Below are 9327 nucleotides of genomic sequence, written 5' to 3'. Positions count from 1 at the left end.
TTAAAAAGCATCTGTCAGAAGTGGGACTTGAACCCACGCCTCTCTTCAGAGACCAGAATACCCATTATTTTGAGAAAGATGTTTATCTTAAGTCTGGCGCCTTAGACCGCTCCGCCATTCTGACAAAGACATTTAAAGCATCTTCTCTCATTACCTTCACCTTTCCCAATGATACGGTGAGTGAAACGGAACGAATACTTTGGGTTTAGAGTACTGGTTTAACTTTAATCTGAAGGACTGTTAATACCATGCAGTTGGTCAAATGCTGCTGCAGTCATTAAAAAGCATCTGTCAGAAGTGGGACTTGAACCCACGCCTCTCTTCAGAGACCAGAATACCCATTATTTTTGGAAAGATGTCTATCTTGAGTCTGGCGCCTTAGACCACTCGGCCATTCTGACAAAGGCGTTAAAAGCATTATCTCTCATTACCTCCACCTTTCCCAATAATACGGTGAGTGAAACAGAATGAACACTTTGGGCTTAGAGTACTGGTTTAACTTTAACCTGAAGAACTATGTTAATACCATGCAGTTGGTCAAATGCAGTTATTGAAAAGAGTCTGTCAGAAGTGGGATTTGAACCCACGCCTCTCTTCAGAGACCAGAATACCCATTATTTTGAGAAAGATGTCTATCTTGAGTCTGGCGCCTTAGACCACTCGGCCATTCTGACAAAAGCTTTTAAAGTATCTTCTCTCATTACCTTCACCTTTCCCAATGATACGGTGAGTGAAACGGAAGGAACACTTTGGGTTTAGAGTACTGGTTTAACTTTAACCTGAAGAACTATGTTAATACCATGCAGTTGGTCAAATGCAGTTATTGAAAAGAGTCTGTCAGAAGTGGGATTTGAACCCACGCCTCTCTTCAGAGACCAGAATATCCATTATTTTGGGAAAGATGCCTAGCTTGAGTCTGGCGCCTTAGACCACTCGGCCATTCTGACAAAGGCATTTAAAGTACTATCTCTCATTACCTCCACCTTTCCCAATAATACGGTGAGTGAAACAGAATGAACACTTTGGGTTTAGAGTACTGGTTTAACTTTAACCTGAAGAACTATGTTAATACCATGCAGTTGGTCAAATGCAGTTATTGAAAAGAATATGTCAGAAGTGGGATTTGAACCCACGCCTCTCTTCAGAGACCAGAATACCCATTATTTTGAGAAAGATGTCTATCTTGAGTCTGGCGCCTTAGACCACTCGGCCATTCTGACAAAAGCTTTTAAAGTATCTTCTCTCATTACCTTCACCTTTCCCAATGATACGGTGAGTGAAACGGAAGGAACACTTTGGGTTTAGAGTACTGGTTTAACTTTAACCTGAAGAACTATGTTAATACCATGCAGTTGGTCAAATGCTGCTGCAGTCATTAAAAAGCATCTGTCAGAAGTGGGACTTGAACCCACGCCTCTCTTCAGAGACCAGAATACCCATTATTTTTGGAAAGATGTCTATCTTGAGTCTGGCGCCTTAGACCACTCGGCCATTCTGACAAAGGCGTTAAAAGCATTATCTCTCATTACCTCCACCTTTCCCAATAATACGGTGAGTGAAACAGAATGAACACTTTGGGCTTAGAGTACTGGTTTAACTTTAACCTGAAGAACTATGTTAATACCATGCAGTTGGTCAAATGCAGTTATTGAAAAGAATCTGTCAGAAGTGGGATTTGAACCCACGCCTCTCTTCAGAGACCAGAATACCCATTATTTTGAGAAAGATGTCTATCTTGAGTCTGGCGCCTTAGACCACTCGGCCATTCTGACAAAAGCTTTTAAAGTATGTTCTCTCATTACCTTCACCTTTCCCAATGATACGGTGAGTGAAAAGGAACGAACACTTTGGGTTTAGAGTACTGGTTTAACTTTAACCTGAAGAACTATGTTAATACCATGCAGTTGGTCAAATGCTGCTGCAGTCATTAAAAAGCATCTGTCAGAAGTGGGACTTGAACCCACGCCTCTCTTCAGAGACGAGAATACCCATTATTTTGAGAAAGATGTTTATCTTAAGTCTGGCGCCTTAGACCGCTCGGCCATTCTGACAAACACATTTAAAGCATCTTCTCTCATTACCTTCACCTTTCCCAATGATACGGTGAGTGAAACGGAACGAACACTTTGGGTTTAGAGTACTGGTTTAACTTTAACCTGAAGAACTATGTTAATACCATGCAGTTGGTCAAATGCTGCTGCAGTCATTAAAAAGCATCTGTCAGAAGTGGGACTTGAACCCACGCTTCTCTTCAGAGACCAGAATACCCATTATTTTTGGAAAGATGTCTATCTTGAGTCTGGCGCCTTAGACCACTCGGCCATTCTGACAAAGGCGTTAAAAGCATTATCTCTCATTACCTCCACCTTTCCCAATAATACGGTGAGTGAAACAGAATGAACACTTTGGGTTTAGAGTACTGGTTTAACTTTAACCTGAAGAACTATGTTAATACCATGCAGTTGGTCAAATGCAGTTATTGAAAAGAATCTGTCAGAAGTGGGATTTGAACCCACGCCTCTCTTCAGAGACCAGAATACCCATTATCTTGAGAAAGATGTTTATCTTGAGTCTGGCGCCTTAGACCGCTCGGCCATTCTGACAAAGGCATTTAAAGCACTATCTCTCATTACCTCCACCTTTCCCAATGATACGGTGAGTGAAAGGGAACAAATACTTGGGGTTTAGAGTACTGGTTTAACTTTAACCTGATGGACTGGGCGAATACCATGCAGTTGGTCAAATGCTGCTGCAGTCATTAAAAAGCAACTGTCAGAAGTGGGATTTGAACCCACGCCTCTCTTCAGAGACCAGAATACCCATTATTTTTGGAATGATGTCTATCTTGAGTCTGGCGACTTAGACCACTCGGCCATTCTGACAGAAGCATTTAAAGTACTATCTCTCATTACCTCCACCTTTCCCAATAATACGGTGAGTGAAACAGAATGAACACTTTGGGTTTAGAGTACTGGTTTAACTTTAACCTGAAGAACTATGTTAATACCATGCAGTTGGTCAAATGCAGTTATTGAAAAGAATATGTCAGAAGTGGGATTTGAACCCACGCCTCTCTTCAGAGACCAGAATACCCATTATTTTGAGAAAGATGTTTATCTTAAGTCTGGCGCCTTAGACCGCTCGGCCATTCTGACAAACACATTTAAAGCATCTTCTCTCATTACCTTCACCTTTCCCAATGATACGGTGAGTGAAACGGAACGAACACTGGGTTTAGAGTACTGGTTTAACTTTAACCTGAAGAACTATGTTAATACCATGCAGTTGGTCAAATGCTGCTGCAGTCATTAAAAAGCATCTGTCAGAAGTGGGACTTGAACCCACGCCTCTCTTCAGAGACCAGAATACCCATTATTTTTGGAAAGATGTCTATCTTGAGTCTGGCGCCTTAGACCACTCGGCCATTCTGACAAATGCGTTAAAAGCATTATCTCTCATTACCTCCACCTTTCCCAATAATACGGTGAGTGAAACAGAATGAACACTTTGGGTTTAGAGTACTGGTTTAACTTTAACCTGAAGAACTATGTTAATACCATGCAGTTGGTCAAATGCAGTTATTGAAAAGAATCTGTCAGAAGTGGGATTTGAACCCACGCCTCTCTTCAGAGACCAGAATACCCATTATCTTGAGAAAGATGTTTATCTTGAGTCTGGCGCCTTAGACCGCTCGGCCATTCTGACAAAGGCATTTAAAGCACTATCTCTCATTACCACCACCTTTCCCAATGATACGGTGAGTGAAAGGGAACAAATACTTGGGGTTTAGAGTACTGGTTTAACTTTAACCTGATGGACTGGGCGAATACCATGCAGTTGGTCAAATGCTGCTGCAGTCATTAAAAAGCAACTGTCAGAAGTGGGATTTGAACCCACGCCTCTCTTCAGAGACCAGAATACCCATTATTTTTGGAATGATGTCTATCTTGAGTCTGGCGCCTTAGACCACTCGGCCATTCTGACAGAAGCATTTAAAGTACTATCTCTCATTACCTCCACCTTTCCCAATAATACGGTGAGTGAAACAGAATGAACACTTTGGGTTTAGAGTACTGGTTTAACTTTAACCTGAAGAACTATGTTAATACCATGCAGTTGGTCAAATGCAGTTATTGAAAAGAATATGTCAGAAGTGGGATTTGAACCCACGCCTCTCTTCAGAGACCAGAATACCCATTATTTTGAGAAAGATGTCTATCTTGAGTCTGGCGCCTTAGACCACTCGGCCATTCTGACAAAAGCTTTTAAAGTATCTTCTCTCATTACCTTCACCTTTCCCAATGATACGGTGAGTGAAACGGAAGGAACACTTTGGGTTTAGAGTACTGGTTTAACTTTAACCTGAAGAACTATGTTAATACCATGCAGTTGGTCAAATGCAGTTATTGAAAAGAGTCTGTCAGAAGTGGGATTTGAACCCACGCCTCTCTTCAGAGACCAGAATACCCATTATTTTGAGAAAGATGTCTAGCTTGAGTCTGGCGCCTTAGACCACTCGGCCATTCTGACAAAGGCGTTTAAAGTACTATTTCTCATTACCTCCACCTTTCCCAAAAATACGGTGAGTGAAAGGGAACAAATACTTGGGGTTTAGAGTACTGGTTTAACTTTAACCTGATGGACTAGGTTAATACCAAGCAATTGGGCAAATGCTACTGCAGTCATTAAAAAGCAACTGTCAGAAGTGGGTTTTGAACCCACGCCCCTCTTCAGAGACCAGAATACCCATTATTTTGAGAAAGATGCTTATCTTAAGTCTGGCGCCTTAGACCGCTCGGCCATTCTGACAAAGACATTTAAAGCATCTTCTCTCATTACCTTCACCTTTCCCAATGATACGGTGAGTGAAACGGAACGAACACTTTGGGTTTAGAGTACTGGTTTAACTTTAACCTGAAGAACTATGTTAATACCATGCAGTTGGTCAAATGCTGCTACAGTCATTAAAAAGCATCTGTCAGAAGTGGGACTTGAACCCACGCCTCTCTTCAGAGACCAGAACGCCCATTATTTTGAGAAAGATGTTTATCTTAAGTCTGGCGCCTTAGACCGCTCGGCCATTCTGACAAAGACATTTAAAGCATCTTCTCTCATTACCTTCACCTTTCCCAATGATACGGTGAGTGAAACGGAACGAACACTTTGGGTTTAGAGTACTGGTTTAACTTTAACCTGAAGAACTATGTTAATACCATGCAGTTGGTCAAATGCAGTTATTGAAAAGAGTCTGTCAGAAGTGGGATTTGAACCCACGCCCCTCTTCAGAGACCAGAATACCCATTATTTTGAGAAAGATGTTTATCTTAAGTCTGGCGCCTTAGACCGCTCCACCATTCTGACAAAGGCGTTAAAAGCATTATCTCTCATTACCTCCGCCTTTCCCAATAATACGGTGAGTGAAACAGAATGAACACTTTGGGTTTAGAGTACTGGTTTAACTTTAACCTGAAGAACTATGTTAATACCATGCAGTTGGTCAAATGCAGTTATTGAAAAGAATCTGTCAGAAGTGGGATTTGAACCCACGCCTCTCTTCAGAGACCAGAATACCCATTATTTTGAGAAAGATGTTTATCTTAAGTCTGGCGCCTTAGACCGCTCGGCCATTCTGACAAACACATTTAAAGCATCTTCTCTCATTACCTTCACCTTTCCCAATGATACGGTGAGTGAAACGGAACGAACACTGGGTTTAGAGTACTGGTTTAACTTTAACCTGAAGAACTATGTTAATACCATGCAGTTGGTCAAATGCTGCTGCAGTCATTAAAAAGCATCTGTCAGAAGTGGGACTTGAACCCACGCCTCTCTTCAGAGACCAGAATACCCATTATTTTTGGAAAGATGTCTATCTTGAGTCTGGCGCCTTAGACCACTCGGCCATTCTGACAAAGGCGTTAAAAGCATTATCTCTCATTACCTCCACCTTTCCCAATAATACGGTGAGTGAAACAGAATGAACACTTTGGGTTTAGAGTACTGGTTCAACTTTAACCTGAAGAACTATGTTAATACCATGCAGTTGGTCAAATGCAGTTATTGAAAAGAATCTGTCAGAAGTGGGATTTGAACCCACGCCTCTCTTCAGAGACCAGAATACCCATTATCTTGAGAAAGATGTTTATCTTGAGTCTGGCGCCTTAGACCGCTCGGCCATTCTGACAAAGGCATTTAAAGCACTATCTCTCATTACCACCACCTTTCCCAATGATACGGTGAGTGAAAGGGAACAAATACTTGGGGTTTAGAGTACTGGTTTAACTTTAACCTGATGGACTGGGCGAATACCATGCAGTTGGTCAAATGCTGCTGCAGTCATTAAAAAGCAACTGTCAGAAGTGGGATTTGAACCCACGCCTCTCTTCAGAGACCAGAATACCCATTATTTTTGGAATGATGTCTATCTTGAGTCTGGCGCCTTAGACCACTCGGCCATTCTGACAGAAGCATTTAAAGTACTATCTCTCATTACCTCCACCTTTCCCAATAATACGGTGAGTGAAACAGAATGAACACTTTGGGTTTAGAGTACTGGTTTAACTTTAACCTGAAGAACTATGTTAATACCATGCAGTTGGTCAAATGCAGTTATTGAAAAGAATATGTCAGAAGTGGGATTTGAACCCACGCCTCTCTTCAGAGACCAGAATACCCATTATTTTGAGAAAGATGTCTATCTTGAGTCTGGCGCCTTAGACCACTCGGCCATTCTGACAAAAGCTTTTAAAGTATCTTCTCTCATTACCTTCACCTTTCCCAATGATACGGTGAGTGAAACGGAAGGAACACTTTGGGTTTAGAGTACTGGTTTAACTTTAACCTGAAGAACTATGTTAATACCATGCAGTTGGTCAAATGCAGTTATTGAAAAGAGTCTGTCAGAAGTGGGATTTGAACCCACGCCTCTCTTCAGAGACCAGAATACCCATTATTTTGAGAAAGATGTCTAGCTTGAGTCTGGCGCCTTAGACCACTCGGCCATTCTGACAAAGGCGTTTAAAGTACTATTTCTCATTACCTCCACCTTTCCCAAAAATACGGTGAGTGAAAGGGAACAAATACTTGGGGTTTAGAGTACTGGTTTAACTTTAACCTGATGGACTAGGTTAATACCAAGCAATTGGGCAAATGCTACTGCAGTCATTAAAAAGCAACTGTCAGAAGTGGGTTTTGAACCCACGCCCCTCTTCAGAGACCAGAATACCCATTATTTTGAGAAAGATGCTTATCTTAAGTCTGGCGCCTTAGACCGCTCGGCCATTCTGACAAAGACATTTAAAGCATCTTCTCTCATTACCTTCACCTTTCCCAATGATACGGTGAGTGAAACGGAACGAACACTTTGGGTTTAGAGTACTGGTTTAACTTTAACCTGAAGAACTATGTTAATACCATGCAGTTGGTCAAATGCTGCTACAGTCATTAAAAAGCATCTGTCAGAAGTGGGACTTGAACCCACGCCTCTCTTCAGAGACCAGAACGCCCATTATTTTGAGAAAGATGTTTATCTTAAGTCTGGCGCCTTAGACCGCTCGGCCATTCTGACAAAGACATTTAAAGCATCTTCTCTCATTACCTTCACCTTTCCCAATGATACGGTGAGTGAAACGGAACGAACACTTTGGGTTTAGAGTACTGGTTTAACTTTAACCTGAAGAACTATGTTAATACCATGCAGTTGGTCAAATGCAGTTATTGAAAAGAGTCTGTCAGAAGTGGGATTTGAACCCACGCCCCTCTTCAGAGACCAGAATACCCATTATTTTGAGAAAGATGTTTATCTTAAGTCTGGCGCCTTAGACCGCTCCACCATTCTGACAAAGGCGTTAAAAGCATTATCTCTCATTACCTCCGCCTTTCCCAATAATACGGTGAGTGAAACAGAATGAACACTTTGGGTTTAGAGTACTGGTTTAACTTTAACCTGAAGAACTATGTTAATACCATGCAGTTGGTCAAATGCAGTTATTGAAAAGAATCTGTCAGAAGTGGGATTTGAACCCACGCCTCTCTTCAGAGACCAGAATACCCATTATCTTGAGAAAGATGTCTATCTTGAGTCTGGCGCCTTAGACCGCTCGGCCATTCTGACAAAGGCATTTAAAGCACTATCTCTCATTACCTCCACCTTTCCCAATGATACGGTGAGTGAAAGGGAACAAATACTTGGGGTTTAGAGTACTGGTTTAACTTTAACCTGAAGAACTATGTTAATACCATGCAGTTGGTCAAATGCTGCTGCAGTCATTAAAAAGCAACTGTCAGAAGTGGGATTTGAACCCACGCCTCTCTTCAGAGACCAGAATACCCATTATTTTTGGAAAGATGTCTATCTTGAGTCTGGCGCCTTAGACCACTCGGCCATTCTGACAAAGGCATTTAAAGTACTATCTCTCATTACCTCCACCTTTCCCAATAATACGGTGAGTGAAACAGAATGAACACTTTGGGTTTAGAGTACTGGTTTAACTTTAACCTGAAGAACTATGTTAATACCATGCAGTTGGTCAAATGCAGTTATTGAAAAGAATCTGTCAGAAGTGGGATTTGAACCCACGCCTCTCTTCAGAGACCAGAATACCCATTATCTTGAGAAAGATCTCTATCTTGAGTCTGGCGCCTTAGACCGCTCGGCCATTCTGACAAAGGCATTTAAAGCACTATCTCTCATTACCTCCACCTTTCCCAATGATACGGTGAGTGAAAGGGAACAAATACTTGGGGTTTAGAGTACTGGTTTAACTTTAACCTGAAGAACTATGTTAATACCATGCAGTTGGTCAAATGCTGCTGCAGTCATTAAAAAGCAACTGTCAGAAGTGGGATTTGAACCCACGCCTCTCTTCAGAGACCAGAATACCCATTATTTTTGGAAAGATGTCTATCTTGAGTCTGGCGCCTTAGACCACTCGGCCATTCTGACAAAGGCATTTAAAGTACTATCTCTCATTACCTCCACCTTTCCCAATAATACGGTGAGTGAAACAGAATGAACACTTTGGGTTTAGAGTACTGGTTTAACTTTAACCTGAAGAACTATGTTAATACCATGCAGTTGGTCAAATGCAGTTATTGAAAAGAATATGTCAGAAGTGGGATTTGAACCCACGCCTCTCTTCAGAGACCAGAATACCCATTATTTTGAGAAAGATGTTTATCTTGAGTCTGGCGCCTTAGACCACTCGGCCATTCTGACAAAGGCATTTAAAGCACTATCTCTCATTACCTCCACCTTTCCCAATGATACGGTGAGTGAAAGGGAACAAATACTTTGGGTTTAGAGTACTGGTTTAACTTTAACCTGAA

The 9327-nt window shown here is 41.6% G+C and overlaps 32 non-coding genes across 32 annotated transcripts; all 32 read right to left on the bottom strand.

Moving 5' to 3' along the window:
* Nucleotides 1-12: 12 nt before the first annotated feature.
* On the bottom strand, nt 13-124 carry trnal-uaa (transfer RNA leucine (anticodon UAA)). The gene is made up of 2 exons: nt 87-124; nt 13-58 (listed from the first exon to the last, which is right to left on the bottom strand). It is a non-coding gene; the product is annotated as a tRNA-Leu (tRNA).
* A 165-nt stretch (nt 125-289) lies between these two features.
* trnal-caa (transfer RNA leucine (anticodon CAA)) lies at nt 290-401 on the bottom strand. The gene is made up of 2 exons: nt 364-401; nt 290-335 (listed from the first exon to the last, which is right to left on the bottom strand). It is a non-coding gene; the product is annotated as a tRNA-Leu (tRNA).
* A 161-nt stretch (nt 402-562) lies between these two features.
* Nucleotides 563-674, bottom strand: trnal-caa (transfer RNA leucine (anticodon CAA)). The gene is made up of 2 exons: nt 637-674; nt 563-608 (listed from the first exon to the last, which is right to left on the bottom strand). It is a non-coding gene; the product is annotated as a tRNA-Leu (tRNA).
* Nucleotides 675-835: 161 nt separating this feature from the next.
* On the bottom strand, nt 836-947 carry trnal-caa (transfer RNA leucine (anticodon CAA)). The gene is made up of 2 exons: nt 910-947; nt 836-881 (listed from the first exon to the last, which is right to left on the bottom strand). It is a non-coding gene; the product is annotated as a tRNA-Leu (tRNA).
* Nucleotides 948-1108: 161 nt separating this feature from the next.
* On the bottom strand, nt 1109-1220 carry trnal-caa (transfer RNA leucine (anticodon CAA)). Its single transcript has 2 exons — nt 1183-1220; nt 1109-1154 (listed from the first exon to the last, which is right to left on the bottom strand). It is a non-coding gene; the product is annotated as a tRNA-Leu (tRNA).
* Nucleotides 1221-1387: 167 nt separating this feature from the next.
* On the bottom strand, nt 1388-1499 carry trnal-caa (transfer RNA leucine (anticodon CAA)). The gene is made up of 2 exons: nt 1462-1499; nt 1388-1433 (listed from the first exon to the last, which is right to left on the bottom strand). It is a non-coding gene; the product is annotated as a tRNA-Leu (tRNA).
* A 161-nt stretch (nt 1500-1660) lies between these two features.
* On the bottom strand, nt 1661-1772 carry trnal-caa (transfer RNA leucine (anticodon CAA)). Its single transcript has 2 exons — nt 1735-1772; nt 1661-1706 (listed from the first exon to the last, which is right to left on the bottom strand). It is a non-coding gene; the product is annotated as a tRNA-Leu (tRNA).
* Nucleotides 1773-1939: 167 nt separating this feature from the next.
* trnal-uaa (transfer RNA leucine (anticodon UAA)) lies at nt 1940-2051 on the bottom strand. Its single transcript has 2 exons — nt 2014-2051; nt 1940-1978 (listed from the first exon to the last, which is right to left on the bottom strand). It is a non-coding gene; the product is annotated as a tRNA-Leu (tRNA).
* Nucleotides 2052-2218: 167 nt separating this feature from the next.
* On the bottom strand, nt 2219-2330 carry trnal-caa (transfer RNA leucine (anticodon CAA)). The gene is made up of 2 exons: nt 2293-2330; nt 2219-2257 (listed from the first exon to the last, which is right to left on the bottom strand). It is a non-coding gene; the product is annotated as a tRNA-Leu (tRNA).
* A 161-nt stretch (nt 2331-2491) lies between these two features.
* trnal-caa (transfer RNA leucine (anticodon CAA)) lies at nt 2492-2603 on the bottom strand. Its single transcript has 2 exons — nt 2566-2603; nt 2492-2537 (listed from the first exon to the last, which is right to left on the bottom strand). It is a non-coding gene; the product is annotated as a tRNA-Leu (tRNA).
* Nucleotides 2604-2770: 167 nt separating this feature from the next.
* trnal-caa (transfer RNA leucine (anticodon CAA)) lies at nt 2771-2882 on the bottom strand. Its single transcript has 2 exons — nt 2845-2882; nt 2771-2816 (listed from the first exon to the last, which is right to left on the bottom strand). It is a non-coding gene; the product is annotated as a tRNA-Leu (tRNA).
* Nucleotides 2883-3043: 161 nt separating this feature from the next.
* Nucleotides 3044-3155, bottom strand: trnal-uaa (transfer RNA leucine (anticodon UAA)). The gene is made up of 2 exons: nt 3118-3155; nt 3044-3089 (listed from the first exon to the last, which is right to left on the bottom strand). It is a non-coding gene; the product is annotated as a tRNA-Leu (tRNA).
* A 165-nt stretch (nt 3156-3320) lies between these two features.
* trnal-caa (transfer RNA leucine (anticodon CAA)) lies at nt 3321-3432 on the bottom strand. Its single transcript has 2 exons — nt 3395-3432; nt 3321-3366 (listed from the first exon to the last, which is right to left on the bottom strand). It is a non-coding gene; the product is annotated as a tRNA-Leu (tRNA).
* Nucleotides 3433-3593: 161 nt separating this feature from the next.
* Nucleotides 3594-3705, bottom strand: trnal-caa (transfer RNA leucine (anticodon CAA)). Its single transcript has 2 exons — nt 3668-3705; nt 3594-3639 (listed from the first exon to the last, which is right to left on the bottom strand). It is a non-coding gene; the product is annotated as a tRNA-Leu (tRNA).
* A 167-nt stretch (nt 3706-3872) lies between these two features.
* trnal-caa (transfer RNA leucine (anticodon CAA)) lies at nt 3873-3984 on the bottom strand. Its single transcript has 2 exons — nt 3947-3984; nt 3873-3918 (listed from the first exon to the last, which is right to left on the bottom strand). It is a non-coding gene; the product is annotated as a tRNA-Leu (tRNA).
* A 161-nt stretch (nt 3985-4145) lies between these two features.
* trnal-caa (transfer RNA leucine (anticodon CAA)) lies at nt 4146-4257 on the bottom strand. The gene is made up of 2 exons: nt 4220-4257; nt 4146-4191 (listed from the first exon to the last, which is right to left on the bottom strand). It is a non-coding gene; the product is annotated as a tRNA-Leu (tRNA).
* Nucleotides 4258-4418: 161 nt separating this feature from the next.
* On the bottom strand, nt 4419-4530 carry trnal-caa (transfer RNA leucine (anticodon CAA)). Its single transcript has 2 exons — nt 4493-4530; nt 4419-4464 (listed from the first exon to the last, which is right to left on the bottom strand). It is a non-coding gene; the product is annotated as a tRNA-Leu (tRNA).
* Nucleotides 4531-4697: 167 nt separating this feature from the next.
* trnal-uaa (transfer RNA leucine (anticodon UAA)) lies at nt 4698-4809 on the bottom strand. The gene is made up of 2 exons: nt 4772-4809; nt 4698-4743 (listed from the first exon to the last, which is right to left on the bottom strand). It is a non-coding gene; the product is annotated as a tRNA-Leu (tRNA).
* A 167-nt stretch (nt 4810-4976) lies between these two features.
* trnal-uaa (transfer RNA leucine (anticodon UAA)) lies at nt 4977-5088 on the bottom strand. Its single transcript has 2 exons — nt 5051-5088; nt 4977-5022 (listed from the first exon to the last, which is right to left on the bottom strand). It is a non-coding gene; the product is annotated as a tRNA-Leu (tRNA).
* Nucleotides 5089-5522: 434 nt separating this feature from the next.
* On the bottom strand, nt 5523-5634 carry trnal-uaa (transfer RNA leucine (anticodon UAA)). The gene is made up of 2 exons: nt 5597-5634; nt 5523-5568 (listed from the first exon to the last, which is right to left on the bottom strand). It is a non-coding gene; the product is annotated as a tRNA-Leu (tRNA).
* A 165-nt stretch (nt 5635-5799) lies between these two features.
* Nucleotides 5800-5911, bottom strand: trnal-caa (transfer RNA leucine (anticodon CAA)). Its single transcript has 2 exons — nt 5874-5911; nt 5800-5845 (listed from the first exon to the last, which is right to left on the bottom strand). It is a non-coding gene; the product is annotated as a tRNA-Leu (tRNA).
* A 161-nt stretch (nt 5912-6072) lies between these two features.
* trnal-caa (transfer RNA leucine (anticodon CAA)) lies at nt 6073-6184 on the bottom strand. Its single transcript has 2 exons — nt 6147-6184; nt 6073-6118 (listed from the first exon to the last, which is right to left on the bottom strand). It is a non-coding gene; the product is annotated as a tRNA-Leu (tRNA).
* A 167-nt stretch (nt 6185-6351) lies between these two features.
* On the bottom strand, nt 6352-6463 carry trnal-caa (transfer RNA leucine (anticodon CAA)). Its single transcript has 2 exons — nt 6426-6463; nt 6352-6397 (listed from the first exon to the last, which is right to left on the bottom strand). It is a non-coding gene; the product is annotated as a tRNA-Leu (tRNA).
* A 161-nt stretch (nt 6464-6624) lies between these two features.
* Nucleotides 6625-6736, bottom strand: trnal-caa (transfer RNA leucine (anticodon CAA)). The gene is made up of 2 exons: nt 6699-6736; nt 6625-6670 (listed from the first exon to the last, which is right to left on the bottom strand). It is a non-coding gene; the product is annotated as a tRNA-Leu (tRNA).
* A 161-nt stretch (nt 6737-6897) lies between these two features.
* trnal-caa (transfer RNA leucine (anticodon CAA)) lies at nt 6898-7009 on the bottom strand. The gene is made up of 2 exons: nt 6972-7009; nt 6898-6943 (listed from the first exon to the last, which is right to left on the bottom strand). It is a non-coding gene; the product is annotated as a tRNA-Leu (tRNA).
* Nucleotides 7010-7176: 167 nt separating this feature from the next.
* Nucleotides 7177-7288, bottom strand: trnal-uaa (transfer RNA leucine (anticodon UAA)). Its single transcript has 2 exons — nt 7251-7288; nt 7177-7222 (listed from the first exon to the last, which is right to left on the bottom strand). It is a non-coding gene; the product is annotated as a tRNA-Leu (tRNA).
* Nucleotides 7289-7455: 167 nt separating this feature from the next.
* trnal-uaa (transfer RNA leucine (anticodon UAA)) lies at nt 7456-7567 on the bottom strand. The gene is made up of 2 exons: nt 7530-7567; nt 7456-7501 (listed from the first exon to the last, which is right to left on the bottom strand). It is a non-coding gene; the product is annotated as a tRNA-Leu (tRNA).
* Nucleotides 7568-8001: 434 nt separating this feature from the next.
* Nucleotides 8002-8113, bottom strand: trnal-caa (transfer RNA leucine (anticodon CAA)). Its single transcript has 2 exons — nt 8076-8113; nt 8002-8047 (listed from the first exon to the last, which is right to left on the bottom strand). It is a non-coding gene; the product is annotated as a tRNA-Leu (tRNA).
* Nucleotides 8114-8280: 167 nt separating this feature from the next.
* Nucleotides 8281-8392, bottom strand: trnal-caa (transfer RNA leucine (anticodon CAA)). Its single transcript has 2 exons — nt 8355-8392; nt 8281-8326 (listed from the first exon to the last, which is right to left on the bottom strand). It is a non-coding gene; the product is annotated as a tRNA-Leu (tRNA).
* A 161-nt stretch (nt 8393-8553) lies between these two features.
* On the bottom strand, nt 8554-8665 carry trnal-caa (transfer RNA leucine (anticodon CAA)). The gene is made up of 2 exons: nt 8628-8665; nt 8554-8599 (listed from the first exon to the last, which is right to left on the bottom strand). It is a non-coding gene; the product is annotated as a tRNA-Leu (tRNA).
* A 167-nt stretch (nt 8666-8832) lies between these two features.
* trnal-caa (transfer RNA leucine (anticodon CAA)) lies at nt 8833-8944 on the bottom strand. Its single transcript has 2 exons — nt 8907-8944; nt 8833-8878 (listed from the first exon to the last, which is right to left on the bottom strand). It is a non-coding gene; the product is annotated as a tRNA-Leu (tRNA).
* A 161-nt stretch (nt 8945-9105) lies between these two features.
* trnal-caa (transfer RNA leucine (anticodon CAA)) lies at nt 9106-9217 on the bottom strand. The gene is made up of 2 exons: nt 9180-9217; nt 9106-9151 (listed from the first exon to the last, which is right to left on the bottom strand). It is a non-coding gene; the product is annotated as a tRNA-Leu (tRNA).
* Nucleotides 9218-9327: the final 110 nt, after the last annotated feature.

The sequence above is a fragment of the Paramormyrops kingsleyae genome, chromosome 5 (assembly GCF_048594095.1).
Source record: "Paramormyrops kingsleyae isolate MSU_618 chromosome 5, PKINGS_0.4, whole genome shotgun sequence".
NCBI classification, from domain to species: Eukaryota; Metazoa; Chordata; class Actinopteri; order Osteoglossiformes; family Mormyridae; genus Paramormyrops; species Paramormyrops kingsleyae.
This window is presented reverse-complemented; position numbering and strand designations above follow the sequence as displayed.